Source organism: Vipera ursinii, assembly GCF_947247035.1.
Source record: "Vipera ursinii genome assembly, chromosome: 7".
Lineage (NCBI taxonomy): Eukaryota > Metazoa > Chordata > Lepidosauria > Squamata > Viperidae > Vipera > Vipera ursinii.
In genome coordinates this window covers 36359779-36376826 of record NC_139521.1, presented here as the reverse complement: position 1 = coordinate 36376826, position 17048 = coordinate 36359779, and the positions used below count along the sequence as shown (strand labels likewise).

At 38.4% G+C, this 17048-nt stretch overlaps 1 protein-coding gene across 4 annotated transcripts in view; it reads right to left on the bottom strand.

Moving 5' to 3' along the window:
- MTUS1 (microtubule associated scaffold protein 1) overlaps positions 1-15133 on the bottom strand; it is a 117675-nt gene extending 102542 nt beyond the window's left edge. For 3 of the 4 annotated variants that reach the window (XM_083367719.1, XM_083367721.1, XM_083367722.1), the window contains exon 1: positions 14910-15133. The gene's annotated coding sequence lies outside the window, so the exon portion shown is untranslated. Of the gene's footprint in view, positions 1-12913; positions 13073-14909 lie in introns of those variants that run through there. The other variant, XM_083367720.1, reaches the window with a different exon arrangement.
- Between the last annotated feature and the right edge of the window lie 1915 nt (positions 15134-17048).

Genomic DNA, 17048 nt, shown 5'->3' with positions numbered 1-17048 from the left:
CTCTAATGTGCTGATTTTGTAGACTTTCAAATTTCCTCAATTGGTGGAATTACCAATTTTTTCTTGGCAGCTGTAAGGACAAGAGATGCTTAAAGTATCTTTTGTATAAGAATTCTAAAACAAATTAGTTGCTAGCCATTTTTAGATATTTATATTCATTTTATTCAATCTGCTGACTTTTATTAATTTGAAGAACCACGAATAAGACATCTCAAGAATATTTATTTACAATGACATTATGTATTAAACTGCCTAATTCCTAAGGCCTATATATTGTCTTAGTAATCATAGTATTAAAATTATTTTCCCAATGTCTGGTTTCATGAAAATTTCCTAAGAAGATGTAGAAAAAATAAAGACAATAGTTTTCATAATTTTATTAAATAAAGAAATAAAATTCATGACAGATGAAACAGAAGTATTGTAGTGTACTCTGTAGTGAAATTAGGCTCCAAAATTAAACCAGGCACAAATGAATGAATCCAATATCAACATTTAAAAATGAGCAATTTTACAGTAATATTTTCCTTTTCTCCTCATCTTCCCTTTTCTTCCCTGTATTTGTTTAACTACTCCAGTTTGTAGATTTTATTCCTAACATGCTTCAGTACATTACAAAAAAACGAGCAAGAAAAATGTAGATTTTTTTCCCTGTTACAAAGGCTCCTCTCATGAGACAGGGTGGATTCGGCAGTTCAGTAGTGCAGCAGTAAGAAGGCAGAATATAATAACTTTTTTTTCTAGCAGAAGAATTTTCCTGGGATTTGCTGCCAACCCTCCATAAAGGGCTACTTTTCTGCCAGCAATATAAGGTCCAGTAATTCTTGAAAAGCCTTTCATGGCTTTTAAGTAAGGATGTGACACATAGATATCCAATAGTCTCCAGCAGCAACTAATTCTGCTATTTTACATATAGAAAAAACAGCTTGATAAAGTGAACAGCCCATTACACATGTAAGAGGCGGAGGACATTGTGCAGCGTTTACATTCTTGGCCTCAGACAATTGTAGCAATTATTTTAACAGTTCTTTCTTACGGACAGAATTATATATAAAGTTCAAGACTGAGTGCTAGTTATCTCCTTAAAAATTGAGGTATGTTTGGCTACTATTGCTCATTAATGGAAAAGAGGATATCCATTTTATTTTCCAGCATAAAATAGTCAAGAATGGGCTCTTAAGGCATATGAACTACAAGAAAATAAAATAAAATCATTTTCAATTTTGAACATGCACTTTCCTTTCTTCTACACCCAGAAGATGATTTAAACAAGTAAGATTCCTATAACTATCACAAAACTGAACCTTGAGTTTTGATTTATGCTCTTCTTTTGTAACTGCTAGTGATTGGAAGGTTTTCCCAGTTGCAATGTAGGGCTGTGAAAGTTAGACCATAAGAAAGGCTGAACGCCAAAGAATTGAGGCTTTTGAACTATGGTGCTGGAGAAGACTCCTGCGAGTCCCTTGGACTGCAAGGTGATCAAACCGGTCAGTCCTAGAGGAGATCAACCCCGACTGCTCTTTAGAAGGCCAGATCCTGAAGTTGAAACTCAAATACTTTGGCCACCTAATGAGAAGGAAGGACTCACTGGAGAAGAGCCTAATGCTGGGAAAGACTGAGGGCAAGAGAAGAAGGGGACGATAGAGAATGAGGTGGCTGGATGGAGTTACTGAAGCAGTAAGTGTGAGCTTAAATGGACTCCAGAAGATGGTAGAGGACAGGAAGGCCTGGAGGAACGTTGGCCATGGGGTCGCGATGGGTCAGACACAACTTCGCAACTAACAACAACAAGTGATTGGAAGAAATTCTGACTTACATTTTCAAATGTATGCCCGTTAGAAGAACTGATAGATCATGAGCCCCCACTTCCCACCAAAAGTAAATTAAAAATAGTTAATTCAGTGAGATTTTGCATGCAACCTCACACTTACATATTTGTTTTGTGTGCCAACCATCTTGTCTAGACATCTATACATTCCACCTACTTAATATTATTCCTTCTGCCTAGAAAACCCCAATATTCTAATTAGGTTCATAATTGTCTGGTATGATTTTCAGGACTCTTGGATGGAGGAAATAATCCATTACAAAGTAAACATAGTGCTACTATAATGTAGTAATATATAATGTATAAACCTCTCATGTAGGGGTATTAAGTTTGAGAGGAGAGCATCAAATGGCAGATACAAGAAGATTGAAGCCTGACCCTTTTTTTTCAATGTACAATGCATGCAACACATTACAAACAGATGGGTCACAGAAGGCCCTGCTTTACCTAAAAATTCTACAGCAGGAATGTCACTTAAAGACCCATTGAATTAGTTAGGTCTCATTCATACCTTCAGTCACTTGTATTGCAATCCTGTTCCCAATCCACTATGTACTATTCATTGCTCTCAAAATTACATCCAATGTAGGCAAGCATCAACTGAAGTTGACCAACACATTAAGCATCTCTAGTCAAATTTCAAACTCTCCTTTAAATAGAGAGGCAAGATGATAGGTTTAACTGAGTTCTATTTTGTTTCAGTCTTAACATAACTTCTTCAGTACTTTTTGTAAATCAGAGCGCACAACTGTTTGCTTTATGCATTTTAAATCTCAAGATCCTGGAATTTATAAGTATTAATATACTGCTGGATTCATTAAAAATAATTTTTGTTTTAATAGTTCTCATCCTTATTTAATTAGGTATTACCTAACATAGTTTTACACGTCAGGTCCTTATTAGAGTTACAGAATAATAAAATTTGTAAGATTCCTTAGAGGTCATCTAATTCAATACCCTGTTCATCATTGCAGGGCCCATTACATCTTTCATGGATAGCCATCCAACCCCTACTTGAACGCTTCCAGTTGTGAAAGTGTGTCTAGGTTCTGACCATTTGTACAGTCAGCATGTTCCTCTTGAGACTAACATGAATCTCTTTTCTTTACTTTTAACCCATTTGTTCTGGTCCTGCCCTTTTAAGGAGCAAATCTATTTCCTCTTCTAATGGTATTTGAAGACTATGTATTAGCAATATACAGTAGTCCTCACTCCAACTTGCTATCATAATATGGTGTCAGATCATTAATGATGTACATATACTGGTGGGTCACATAAAAAACAGATCTCTATTTCTGTTTATTGTTTATTATTCTGATTGTTTATTATTACCATAACACTCATCTCTCATAGATCTCAGATGTGGGTCAGAGGAAAACCCATCTTTTTCATAGATTTGTCCCAGATTCCATGTGCAGATCCATTTACTTACAATACTATACAGTCACTTCAACAGTGAGGTGGTCAGCATATAAATTTAATAAATATCATAACCCAACAGTCTTTTCCAAATTTGCAAATATAATATAGTGCAAAACTGGGAGTAAACAAGTCTTGTTGATTTAATAAGAGCAACCATCAGGCTTTAGTACTTAAAGACTTTGAACATTTAATTCTAGGATTCAGAACAGGTTCTTGGCTCAGCATTATTTAATCTCAGCCGTATCCTGTTTGTACCGGTCTCTGACTGGTAGATTTTAGATTGTTCAAGAATATGAGACTATATCAGAAACCTGCTCATGCCTATTTTGCACAGATATCATATCTGAGTAAAATATCCACAACTACTTTATATATTTGCAAAATATTAGGTCAGTTTCTCAATCTTAGCAAGTTTAAATATGCTGACTGGGGAATTCTGGGACTTGGAGTCCACAGAGCCTAAGGTTGATAAGGTTGAGAAATACCACATAGGTCCTTAATTCACTAAGCTACATTTATTCTTCATACAATTTACATGAACAGTGTTTTTCTTAGCAAGCCAACAAGCAGAAGTTCATTTTGTAAGGCTGTAGAAAGCTTGCTAAACAGGTTGTATCTTACTGTTTAGCCTGATTGTTCACATTCATAAATAACCATAATCATAGTGTCAAGTAGTAGTGGCAAAGGAATAATTCAAGTGATTCTTGAATCGGTGACTAGGAGACTGGGAGAAGCAATATTACTATCTTCTTACTACAGAACTGGCTAGTCCCTCATGTTGCATATAAATAACTTAACTATATTAATAGCAGCTTTACTCTAACTGGACTCTGTTATACACGAGACCTAAATATAACTTCCATGGGTATTACTGAATGACCTCTACAGAATCTCTCACTCTGCCATCAGTATGCTTAGCCTACCTTTATTTAATTACACTGTAAAATGTCTCATGCAATTTTTACTTTGAGTTCCACCAGCATTGCAGATAAGTGTGCAGAACAGGTGTATAATTTCATATGTCAAACAGCTACAACGTACACTTTGCCATAATCAGTTTAATTCAGCTTTAGCAAATAGCCATGTTGATAACTACCAACTGTCTTTACATTATGGCACTTGGAGTTATAATCAACAGCAATGCGTGTACATAGGAATAGAGAAGAAAAATCTCAAGAAATATTTCAAGCAATATAATAAAGTCGAATAGCAGAATACTGTATCATGAACTTCAGTAGCATAAATTAAAAACTTTGAATGTGGGATAAGGGACCTAGGAACTGCTACAATGAAATCATAGAGCTTGACCCAATGATATTGGTTATTATTTTCTGTTTTTTTTAAACAAAATTCTGCAGAGTTTTAAATCTACCAAACAAAGGAGATGGGACTGCAATCTGATAATTTAACTCTGCAGCCATCTATTGCTCACTAACTGAAAAAAGATTCCCCATAAAATCCATTATTTTCTCACAGACAAACCTCCAAAGAGTAAATAAAACCTATAACCTATAAAGGAGTTTCCTCCTTTAAATTTCTGGGAGTCTACCTCTGTGAAGATCTGACCTGGAAAGTTAATACAACCCAGGTGGCCAGAAAGGCCCAACAGAGACTTCACTTTCTCAGGGTCTTGCGGAAGAACAGGGTAGAACAACAGCTTATGACCCTCTTTTACCGGTCTAATATAGAGAGCATCCTCTCGTATGGTATTGTGGTTTGGTATGCTGGTCTGACAGCCGCGGATAGGAAAGTATTACAGAGGATGGTGAGCACAGCACAAGACATTGTGGGCTGTCCCCTGACACCACTGGATGACATCGCCAGGGCTCACTGCCTTGGAAGAGTGAGGAAAATTCTCAGGGATGACTCACACCCTGGACGGTATCTCTTTACTCTCTTACCATTGGGTAGGAGATATAGGAGTATAGCCAGCCGTACCAACAGGCTGAAGAACAGCTTTTATCCATGGGCTGTTAGGCTTTTGAATGGGAAATAATTTTATAAACTTTATGCATAATTGACTTGCGAGGCCGGTGCGTTGTGCAATTAGCTCACTTAGTGTAATAAGATGGAGGGTTTGTGTCACTGTAAGTTGGGGGTGGGGGCACGAAGGGAGGCTCAGCCAATCTCAATGTATACATGGTTGTACTTGACAATAAAGATTCATTCATTCATTGAGCAAAGTAAAATGCTGGTATGTTTATGTCATATTACATTGCTTACTAAGTTTATTAAATATGGGAGAAGAGAGGTCATGAAGATCTTAATATAATAAGTAAAACTTGAATGAGCAATCTTAAGACACAGAAATTCTCACATACCTCTCTAGGTATTGATTTTGTAATATCTGATTTAATATGTACCACTTTTATTAAGCAATCTAAATATAAAAATATCAAAACTTTACAATGCTATTTTAGATCAAAGCATTATCTATATGTGAAATAGTAATTCATTGTGAAAATGGAAATAATTAATTATAATTATTCAAATTAATTTTGGATAACATGAATATAAAAAATAACTGAATTTGACAGAAGTGTTTGGGAATTAATAATTGACTATAACAGGATTTATTACTTATTCTATGAAGTTTCATACAATAGAAATGAATATAAATGTTGACCACTTATAGTCAACAGGTAGTCCTTGGATTATGACCATAGTGGAACCTGCCCATTCTAGTTATAAGTCATAATGGTTGTAACAGGTCATCCATTTTTTCCAATGTTTTTATGGCAGTCATTAATCAACCCATTGTTTGCTATGGTAAGGTTTTGCTGAAAACCAGAAATAAATGCTGGGTTTTGACAAAACCATCATAAAAAGCAGTCATGTGATTGAGTGACGCTACAAATCGCCATAAATATGGCATGGATGGTGAGCACCCAAAGTGCAACCACGTGACCACTGGGAGGAAGCAACTGTTGGAACTCTGGATCTGGGTCATAAATCCCCCTTTTCAGGTAACTGGTAAATTCAAACAATCACTAAGCAACTGCTCAAGGCTTACCTATACATTGATTTTCAGGCATATGGAACTATAGAGTCCTTACGTTACAGTAGACAGTTCCATTTGAGTGAAACATCAATGTATCTATATGTGAACAAAATTCCTGGTTTCAGTAAAATGAGTTATAACAATTAAAAAAGAGATTGTTTGGGAACTACAATCAAAGCCAATAATATAGCCATCATAAGAGCTTACATAGTAATCTGTCCTTATTCAACACACTTAGTAACGAGTGTATGGATAACAAACACTTTCTAAGCTGTTGATATACAGTAGAGATATACTTATTTGAAGAATGATTTCATAAACTTTTATATGAATGTTTTCTAGTAAACTGGGAACAATCCAATATACAGTTTTGAGAGTTATTTGCTAAATGACTCCTTAAAACTTTTTTAAAAAATTGATCCAATATTTTAATCTAACCTTTTCTATCCTTTTGAAAATAAGTTTCTAGTGTATTATACACACACTTGATATGAATATTTGATATTGGATGAATATCAAAGAATGTAAATTTGTTATCATTTTAGAAATTTCAGTAAGAAGCAGGAAAAAAGATTTACTTGTAAACGAAGGCAGAAATGTGATTAAATTATAAAAATATAGGGGCGAATGAAGAAAATGCACACTATTTTGAGTGATAAAAATAATAATTATTTTCCTTCAAATTAAAAAAGGATTTTCCAATTCATTCATGAACAAAAAGTAAACAAATGGAGATTGTCAGTCATCCAGTCTGTCAAGAAAACCAAATGCCATTATAGAAACAACCATAGAATTTAAAACAAAATCAAGAAATCAGATTTTGGGATGCTACATGAAAAAGATGGAGAAAGGAAGGAAGACTAGGGATACATTGCTTTATGTTATTTGATTAATAATGCTCTCAACAGTGTTAACATTTTTAATTAGTTGCAGAATGTTTATGAAAATGTTGAATGAAAAAAAATGTTTTAAGCTGATAAGCTTGTAAAAAAGGAGGACAATATTCTCATTCAAAAGCTGGCATCACCAAAGCCAAGGCAGGGAACATCTATTAGGATGTGAAATAAAACACAGACAAGTTTACCAAATTAAGGGAAAATACTGCCCTAAATAATCTTAAGTGGGGAATGAAAAGCTCGATGATCAATTTAACATGTTGTTGAGTCTGTCATTCATTTGCAATATTTTAAAATGAAGAGGTTCCTACTTTTCAATCACATTTTCTTTAATTTGAGCAAATTTCACAAAATCATGTATGCCTGCGCTGCATCTCTCTGCACCCACATCATCACTGCTCTTCAAAAGAAACCGTCTCAACTACTACACAGAAGAAGCGGCTGGAAAAACAATTCTGTAATTAGTGACAACCTATTTTCCATTGCTGCAAACTCTACTTGCATTTCACCTTCCACCTCTGCCCTTCTGTGTTAACGCTGATCACTCAGAACCATCCCATTAATATCACTAAACTAAGTAGAAGGACAATTTTGGTATTGTTTCTCAAATGGATTGTGGGATGTAGCCTTGGTGGAGCAGTGGGCTAATGCCTCCTTAAAGTAACACCAGCTGCCGGCAATTAGTGCAGGTTCGCATCCCACCAGGCTCAAGGTTGACTCAGCCTTCCATCCTTCCGAGGTAGGTAAAATGAGGACCCAGATTGTTGGGGGCAATTAAGCTGACTTTGTAATAATGCCGCTTGGGGTGTGTGTGAAAGCCCTAATAAGCAGGCATATACATAGAATGAAGGCTACTGCTAAGCTTGTAAGCCGCCCTGAGTCTTCAGAAAAGGGCGGGATATAAATGGAATTAAAATAAAAAATAAAAATAAAATAAATTTGTTTGAAATAATCACAGGAAAAAAACCCATCATGTGGCAAGCTAAGGGCAAGGGCAGGAAAAGGCTGGGTGCTGGCTGACATTCTTGCCAGTCTGCTGCAGGGGCAACTGTTTCATACATAAGATCTTAGTTTGAATATGGTGATAGCAAGGGCTATAATAGGCTAAACTAAATCAGTTGCGAGATAACAGTAGTGAAAACAGCAAATATACAGAATCATTCTTGTTTACTAATCCCAATCAAAACCTACACAAAATTCAGTGATTCTGAACATTAGCCAGTTTAAATGGACTGGATAGAGAAGTAATACAGTGAGAAATTATCCGTATTTTCTCCCAATTTTATCTAAATTGTAATAATGTAGTACTTAATTTTGATTTGTTTCAAAGGAAGGAAGCAAATCTTGACAAGGCTTTGCTTTAGATCTTTGAAATGTTGGAAGAGAAATCTGTTAGCAGCATGTGGCTAATTCATACTTGGACTATCAGACTCACTGTTTCCTGTAAAAATGGTGTTGATATTGTTGAACAATCCAGTAATATGCAAACTGACAATTTATCATAGTTTGGCATCCATCCAGAAAACAATGTCACATATACCACAGGTGATATTTCTTAAGCAACATAGAAGACAGCTTGATTTAGATAAAATTGGGAGAAAATATGGATAATTTCTCACTGTATTAGTGAGAAATACTGGGGACATCCAATATATTTTTCATATTTTAGCAAAAACTCAATAAAAAACAGCAACAATTGTATGTTCAACCAGAATGTAATGTTTCTGTTGAGCATTATTCACATTTAGCTCCATGTCTAATCTGGTCTTTTTAGAACCACAGTTTGCACATGGTTTTCAACAAATCAATATGACCTGAAAATCAGATTCTCTGTGGCTAGCATGTACATCATGGAAAGCCAAAATGTACTTGTTCTGTTTTGAACTGGCTTGCTGTATGAATCACCAATTGTGATTATGAATGCTGCATGTTCGAAGTGTGTTGTGTGAGGGCAGCCAATGTGCTTTGCTAAATAAGTCATGACTAAGCAAATTACAGGGCATATTGGTGTCTGACTGTATTCAAGAAACACACAGCTTATAAATAAGCATTAACTGGATAATTTATTATTTATATTATTCAAATTTATATAGGCCATCTTACTAAAGGGGGGAACTCTTTGTTAAAAATAATAGATAAAAATAGAAATATGAAAAGAGCATGTTTAATCAGAACTGAGTTCCATTCTTTAGCCTACAACGTGAATGCAACACTTCTCACGTAGTACAAACATCAAACATTATGAGATACTGAAATGGCAGCAATGTTGGTATTATTAATTTTAACACAACTTCCTTGGCATCCTTATATTAAAACATATTTTACGTGCGATAAGAATTCAAAAATCACATATAACACAGCCCTTTATTTGAATAAAGCAGTTCAATTGAAATCCAAAAATGTGGGCCTGATTGGGGTTAATTATAGGGGTGATGTATAAATATGATTTGCATTTTTTAAAATATGTTTTCATTCCATTTATACATATGGCCTCATTAACATTCCATGTTTTATATTCTGTATTTTAATATGGCTTAAATAATAAAATTAGTGTTACAAATTCACAAGTTATGCCTGAAAATATTTAACTTAGTGATATTTTAAATGCCAGTATTCTGAAGCAGGGCACTTACTGTCTTAAATAAACTGATGAAATCCAGAGGTTATTGTTTTTCCTATCTCCAAAGTGTATAGGTGTTTAAGCTAACAGGGTTTAAAAATCATCTCCGATCCTTTAACTTTTTAGTGAGCCTCAAGAAGTCATTCAAAACAATGGTATCAGATTCAAAGTGAGTGCTCCTTTTGGCTCCTGTATCTTTGCCAGCAGGGTTTTATATAAATAGAAACAAAAGGAAGTACAAGCACTCAAAGCAACTAAGCATTTTTCCAAAGCTGCTTAATCAAACTACCAGTCAAAAGGCACGATCATTTGGTAGAAGTCAACACATTTAAACAGTTGATCTACTAGCAAAAGCCTTATGTACTACATTTTAATCCCACAAGAAAGAGGCAAACAGTTCAAGATCAGTTTTAAGCATGTCTGAATAAGTTTTTGTTTTGCAAGCTACTGTTCCTCTAAGGCAGGGATAGGCAACCTTGGCTCTTTTATGACTCGTGGACTTCAACTCCCAGAATTCCTGAGCCAGCTTGGCTGGCTCAGGAATTCTGGGAGTTGAAGTCCACGAGTCATAAAAGAGCCAAGGTTGCCTACCCCTGCATCTCTAAGGCAAGGTTTTTCAACTTTAGCAACTTCAAGATGTGTGGGCTTCAACTCCTAGAATTCCACACACAGAAAAATAAAAATCACATTCTGAACCCTTTCGATGCTCACTGATGTCTTATGGGATCCATAGTGATTCATAGACCAAGAACAATTGCAATAATTTGTGTTTAGTTATTAAGGATAAAATTAATAATTGGGCTACAATGATTTCTGACCTTTTGTCTATGGAGATTTTCACTCATTCAGGTCATGGTTGTCGCAAAGGTGGTTTTTCATGAGGCAACTGGACTTTTTTTTCTCTTTGAAGATCTTTCTGACCTTTTATTTTTTTTATAAGCTTCAAAATTCATAGACCATCCCCCATGTTCAAAGAACAATACCTGGCTTGTCAGGAAATATATGAACTGATTCAAGTAGACATCTTCCTAAATATGGTAGAAATATTAAGTTCCTTAAACTTGAATAGTGAAACAGATGTTACCAGCTTCTTTTGTAATTCTTTAAAATCAATTCCATTAGTCTTCATGCTTTTATCACTGAAATGTTTCCAGTCACTTTGGTGTACTATACCGATACTATAAATAATATACCAGGAAAAAAAATCAAAGGCAATATCCCCTTCCAGAAAGGATAAAAATAGGTTAGTTAGTGAAGACCAACCTCCCTTATTTACATACTATAATATCTATGGTTTACTGTATAGATTACAATAGCTAGATTCCAAATTCTACACCAAAACCCAAGTATGGCTTAACATAATTTAGGAATCCAGTCATTAAATTAGGCAGGTAACTATGAAGGAGTCAAATATTAGGTTATCAACGTACTTTTACAGACTTCTGCAGAAAAATGAAAAAAGAAAAGAGAAGATTGTCTTTACTTGCGAACAAAACTCATTTGCTTTTTAAAGACATCTGTAAATCTTAAAAGCTACAGAAGAATTTTTTTTCTATTACTGTTGTTGTTGAACGCAGTCAGCCAAAAGTTTACCGTAGATTTGCCATTTTTATCTACTTATTGAGTCCCGCCCAAGGATCTGGGATAGACCAATGTTATTTGATGATGGTTGCAAGATGTAAACTGTTCCAAGTAAATTGCCTTTTGCAACTGACCAATAGTGATTTTGTCAATGCAGATAGTATTCAAGTGGCTCTTCAGATACATTATTATTAAAGTTGTATTTTTTTTCAAAGAAAAATGATTAGACATTAGAATAATACTATATTAAGCCTGAAAACTATATTGAAATTCTAAAGAATTATATATTTTACATCAATTTTATTTATAAAGGACTTCTGATACTATACAACTGCATGTCTGTTTAAATTTGCAAATTAACAATGTATAAGACATACGAGGGCTTCACCAATGCAGATTTCTTTCCCCCCACAATACCCTGTAATTGCAGAAGTCTTTGTAAGCCAAGCCAGTTAGCTTCCAACTCAATTACTTCTCCAGAAGAAACCTTTCAAAAATAATTTTGCAGGATTTCCTTTGGAACTATAGGGAAAATAGTTTCCCACTGGTCAGAAATACCTCAGTTTGGTAATCAAAACTCCAAGTGGCACTGGGCCTCCCCAATCTTTCAACACACACTCACACTCACAAACCACTCAAACTTTCTGAGTTGATCAAGAAATTGCTTTTCTTGGTTCTCCACAGAGTTAATGGTTTTTTCACTATGAAAACAGACACAGCAAGAAATGCAGGGGAAGAAGCAGCATCTTCTGCAGTTTCCTTCCCTGTTGGCCAGCTGAAGTCCCCACTGGTCTCTTCCTTCAGCTACAAAATGAGTATACCTGTAAAGGTAAAGGTAAAGGTTCCCCCACACATGCGTGCTAGTCGTTTCCAAATTTAGGGGCCGGTGCTCATCTCCATTTCAAAGCCAAAGAGCCAGGGCTTGTCCAAGGACGTCTCCGTGGTCATGTAGACTAGATGCCAAAGGCGCACGGAACGCTGTTACCTTCCCACCGTAGTGGTCCCTATTTTTCTACTTGCACTTTTATGTGCTTTCGAACTGCTAGGTTGGCAGAAGCTGGGACGAGTAACAGGCGCTCACTCTGTTACGTGGCACTCGGGATTCGACCCGTCAAACTGCTGACCTTCTGATCAACAAGCTCAGCGTCCTAACCCACTGAGCCACCGCGTCCCTTTCAGTATACCTGTAGTGTGGTACAATTGTGAGGATCCTAGTGGAAGTCATTATTCTTTACTATGTTCACTATTGCACACTGCAGAATGCTTAGAATGGTAAAGGAGATCCGAGTTAAGAATGCAACCATCTCTGTAGGATAGGATTTCCTATCTTGACAATATTAAAATGTATAGACTTCAGCTCCCAGAATTCTGGAAGTTGAAGTCCAGGTGTATTATCATTGCCAAGATTGGGAATCCTTACTGCAGGAGAAAGGGCATTTCAATGGATGTAAAAGAAATGCAGAGTGCAGCCTGACACTTTTCAGAAATCCAGAAAACTGCATATCTGACAATTTCTCTCAACTTGCAGCAAGTAAGCATATCCCAGGCACTTGTCTTAATCACACCTTCATCCGTAGCCTGGAGCATCACACAAAGCAGTGTTCCTCTTGCATTTTGGTTCACAAGCTTAGTTTGCAGCCCTAAGCAAGTCGCTTTGAAATTGTCTCTTTTTAGAAATTTCATTCTTGATTCTAAAATTCTGTTGTGTTCCTCTGAGCTTTCCTGCATGTGTTAAATGGATGGGTGGATGGGAGAGATACAATATCAGTTAATTATAACCAGGTTCAATACAAACCCTGTCCTGACTATCATTGTAATGAGTAAACCTGATCCTCATTAGCCTAGGTGAAAGGAAGCTGCACAGAAGCAATTTGATGTAAGAATACAATGGGGAACATGGAAATTATCTTTCAGGAGGAGACCAAATTGCCCAGAATCTTTATTAAGGGCATTAACAACAACAAAAAAAAGGGGGGGGGGAAGAGAACCTACAGGACCAGAATCACATATCTTTCAATCTTTACATAGTTATCACACAAGGAGAACCAATTCTCAACTTGCTAGAAATTATACCTGCTCAATTGTTTAGTGGTGCCACTGAACCCAATGCACCGCTAGTATGAAACCCAATGTTTCGTACTCAGACCATAATTTCTCTTTGTAGCAGCCACCCTTTGAGAGAAAAAGATCCACTTTACAGGGGAAGCTGAAGCAGGAACTTTTGAACTCAACTTTTCTTTCTCGGACCCAAACTTTTTCATTAAAACCATGAGAATAACTTTATCAAATGACCAAAAGCAAACGAGAGAGAACCAATTAATAAGCCATATGCACTTTTAGCATATCTAAGTTTGGCAGACGTGCTTTACAGGATAAATAAATAAAAGAAGAGGATGAAATCTGAACCACTTCTTTGGCAACTGCGGGGCATCGTTTGGCTTCGCCTTCCTCTCGGGACCTTTCTGCCATTTAGGAAAAGGAAGCAATGAAAGGTGCCTTCTAAGCTCAGCGGTCACAATACCTCCACTAATGTATCTCAGCTCTCAAATAAGGCTCATTAGGGCGTTCGTTTATTAGTGGATTAGGAAATTGCTTTTCTCTCTTTTTTAAAAGCCGTAACCACCCGGCCAGGTCGCTTTCCAAATACTTGGCGGTTGCGCGCAAGCGCAATAGAGATCAGTCCAAGGAGCCCTTTGACCAGCCGTGACATCCTTGCCAACTTTGCTCTTAAGCCCTAGCAGTGCCGAAAGCTGGCGGGGGAAAAAGGGGGAGGGAAAGGAAATTCATGGCTTGGGTTATTAATTTATGCGCTCCCGTTTGAGCCCTTCAGTCTGAGGGAACGGCGGCGGCGGGAGCTCAGGACCCGCTGAGCCCAGCCGCAGAAGACTTCGCCGAGACTGCAGTCCCTTCAACGCGGCTCCTTCCCTAGAGGCAGCCCCGCAGGAGCTCCTACTCTCCGAAGAGCCTCCGGAGAAGCGCGAGGACGGGTCGCGGCGCCGCGAGCCGCCCGGGCAAGGGTCCGAATCGTCGGCTGCCCCTTCCAATGACAACCCCTCCCCCCGTCTCCGCTTCCGCGCTTCCTATTGGCCCAACGGCGTCTCCCAGGTCCGGAGACAAGCCAACCCCCCCCCCCCCGCTTCGCTGTCGCCCCCGCCTAAGAGCTTAGCCAGCCGACCCGAAGAAAAAAAAAACTTTCCTTCCCACGCGAAAGTTCAGTCTTCGTCCGGGCAGAGGGGAGGCGGAAGGAGACCTCCAACACTCCCCCCCCCTCCCAAGGACTAGACGCAGGGGTCTTCAAACTTGGCCCTTTTATGACTTGTGGACTTCAACTCCCAGAATTCTTCAGCCCTCATGGCTGGTTGAGGAATTCTGGGAGTTGAAGTCCACAAGTCATAAAAGGGCCAAGTTTGAAGACCCCTGCTCTAGAGCAAAACTTCAGTTTTCTCCCTCCCCGTCTGCACCCGCTGCGTCGCAGCCCAGCAAGGGGCCAGAGGATGAAAAGTTAGCCAGAACACCCTCTTTCTCATCCCTTTGCAGGCCCCAGTAACCCAAAGCACTCACCTATCGCGCCCGGAGCTGCTCTCCCAAAGCGCGGCTCCAAACACAACTTGGTTTAATCTTTAGTAGCTACTGCAGGACGCTTCGCTCGGCGCCGACTTCGGAGCTGGTGCGTTGAGCTTATGCGCGCACGCGGGGGGCGCGCGCGCTCGCTCGCTCGCTCGCCCTCACTCCTTTCCCTCCTCCCTTTCCCTTAGGTCCGTTTGCTGTCTTAGTGCGCGTGCTCAATCCCGGCCGGTGCACTGAAAAGGGAGTAGTACCTTTTCTTGTGCCTTGAGGGGACTGGCCACACCTGCCTTCGGCGGTGACGTCACGGCATTCCTGGCTACCTGGCCCAACCAGAAGCGGGGAGGGGAAGCGGGCTGGGTTCCGCGGCAACTGAAGGCAATCCATTTTAATAGAGACGTTATTAAGGCAGAAAGCAATTCCTGTTGCTTGCCAATTGATAAGGCCGTCTCGGGCCAGATGTAAATATATGGTTTAAAATGCTTCCTGTTAAATTATACGAGAAGGAGTTACGTTGAAAAAAAGAGCTGCGCTTTTTCCTACGCAGGGTTTTCGTTCTCCCTTCTCTTACTATATAATACGTGATACTAGAAACGAAGTAGCGAAAAGCTTCAGCTGTATAGGATCTCATCCTGAAAGAACAGTGGTAAACTCCCAGCAGTTTGGATTTAGGGAATGCACATCCTTTAGGTCCAAGCGATAGCTTATTTTAAAAGGAACCCTCCTTCGAAAATAAAACTGACAACATGGTAAAATAAATCCCAAAAGTTTAAAGGCACAGTAACTGTATCAAAGCACTATGCTGTAAAAGAAAGCAAGTATACTCCGAACTCTTACTATGCAAAATCTGATGTTTTCCTAGAAGTAAATCTGCGTAGAGGCATTTGACATCAATAACGTTTGCTCCATTTTCTGCTTCCTTCCAAAAACATTCAAACTACGTTCCCTTGCAAAGTTTTTACAACAGCCTGCTTTGGTGTTCCATCAATCTTGGAAGCTAACTGGTGTTAGCAATTTTCTAGAAATAATTTAATTTCCAGAAGAAGAGTTTAGTGATCATATCTTTATATCATATACATAGAATGAAGGCTATTGCTGAGCACATTGATTTGTGCTTTAAATTGTAAGCCGCTCTGAGTCTTCGGAGAAGGGTGGGATATAAATATATATATATATATATTTCTTTGGTAGCTCCACATCATCTTTTTTTTACATTATTCCCCACTGTCCATTTTGATACAGGTTTCCCTTTTATTTCTGTCATCTTGGATCGTCTTCTTCCCATTTGATTATTGGGTTTCTTTGCACTCCTGCTTCACAACTACAAGTTTCTCCTTGTAGTTTCTTCTTGCTACCTCCATGTAGTTTCTTCCTGCTTTTTTCTGGCACTCAACATCTATTTGGGCAAATTTTCTTCTGCTTTTTGCTTTCTTTAGATTCAGTAGTTTCAACATAGTGTATCAGTTAAAAGTAATTTTGCTTGCCTTTTGCTTTCTGCATTTTGAGATAGGTTTTTTTTTTTGCTTCACCTCTGAAGATATCATGCATTTTGCAATGCTTGAGGTACTCTGTTTATCAAATATAAACCATTAAATCTATTACTTATCTTTACCAAATGATGTAGGCCAGACATGTCAAACACAAGGCGGGGGGGGGGGGGCAGATCCGGCCCGTGAAGTGGTTTCATGCAGCCCGCGAAGCCATCCTGGAAAAAGTGAGGGAACGGCCCTCACTGCCTTGGCCCTGGCCCAGAGACCCTCCTTCTGCCAGAGACCCTCAGATCTGTCCCACTCCTGCCCAGGCCCCCATAGGCACCCTTGATGAGAACGATGTAGAGCTGGCCATGCCCACCCAGTAGGCCATATGCACTCCAGCCATGCCCACCCAGTAGGCCACACCCACCCAGGCCACGCCCACCTGGCCCCCTGAGGGCAACCGCAATGCTGATGCGGCCCTCAGTGAAATTGAGTTTGACATCCCTGATGTAGGCTGTACTTTAATGATCCAATTGTTTCTTGAAGTTATAATTTTGCAAACAGGAGTTCAGAATCTGAGCTGCAGTAAGTTAAAATCTTGGTTTTGTTGGCTGACTAAAGCTTCAGCATCTTTGCTTGAAAAGTATATACCCGTATATAC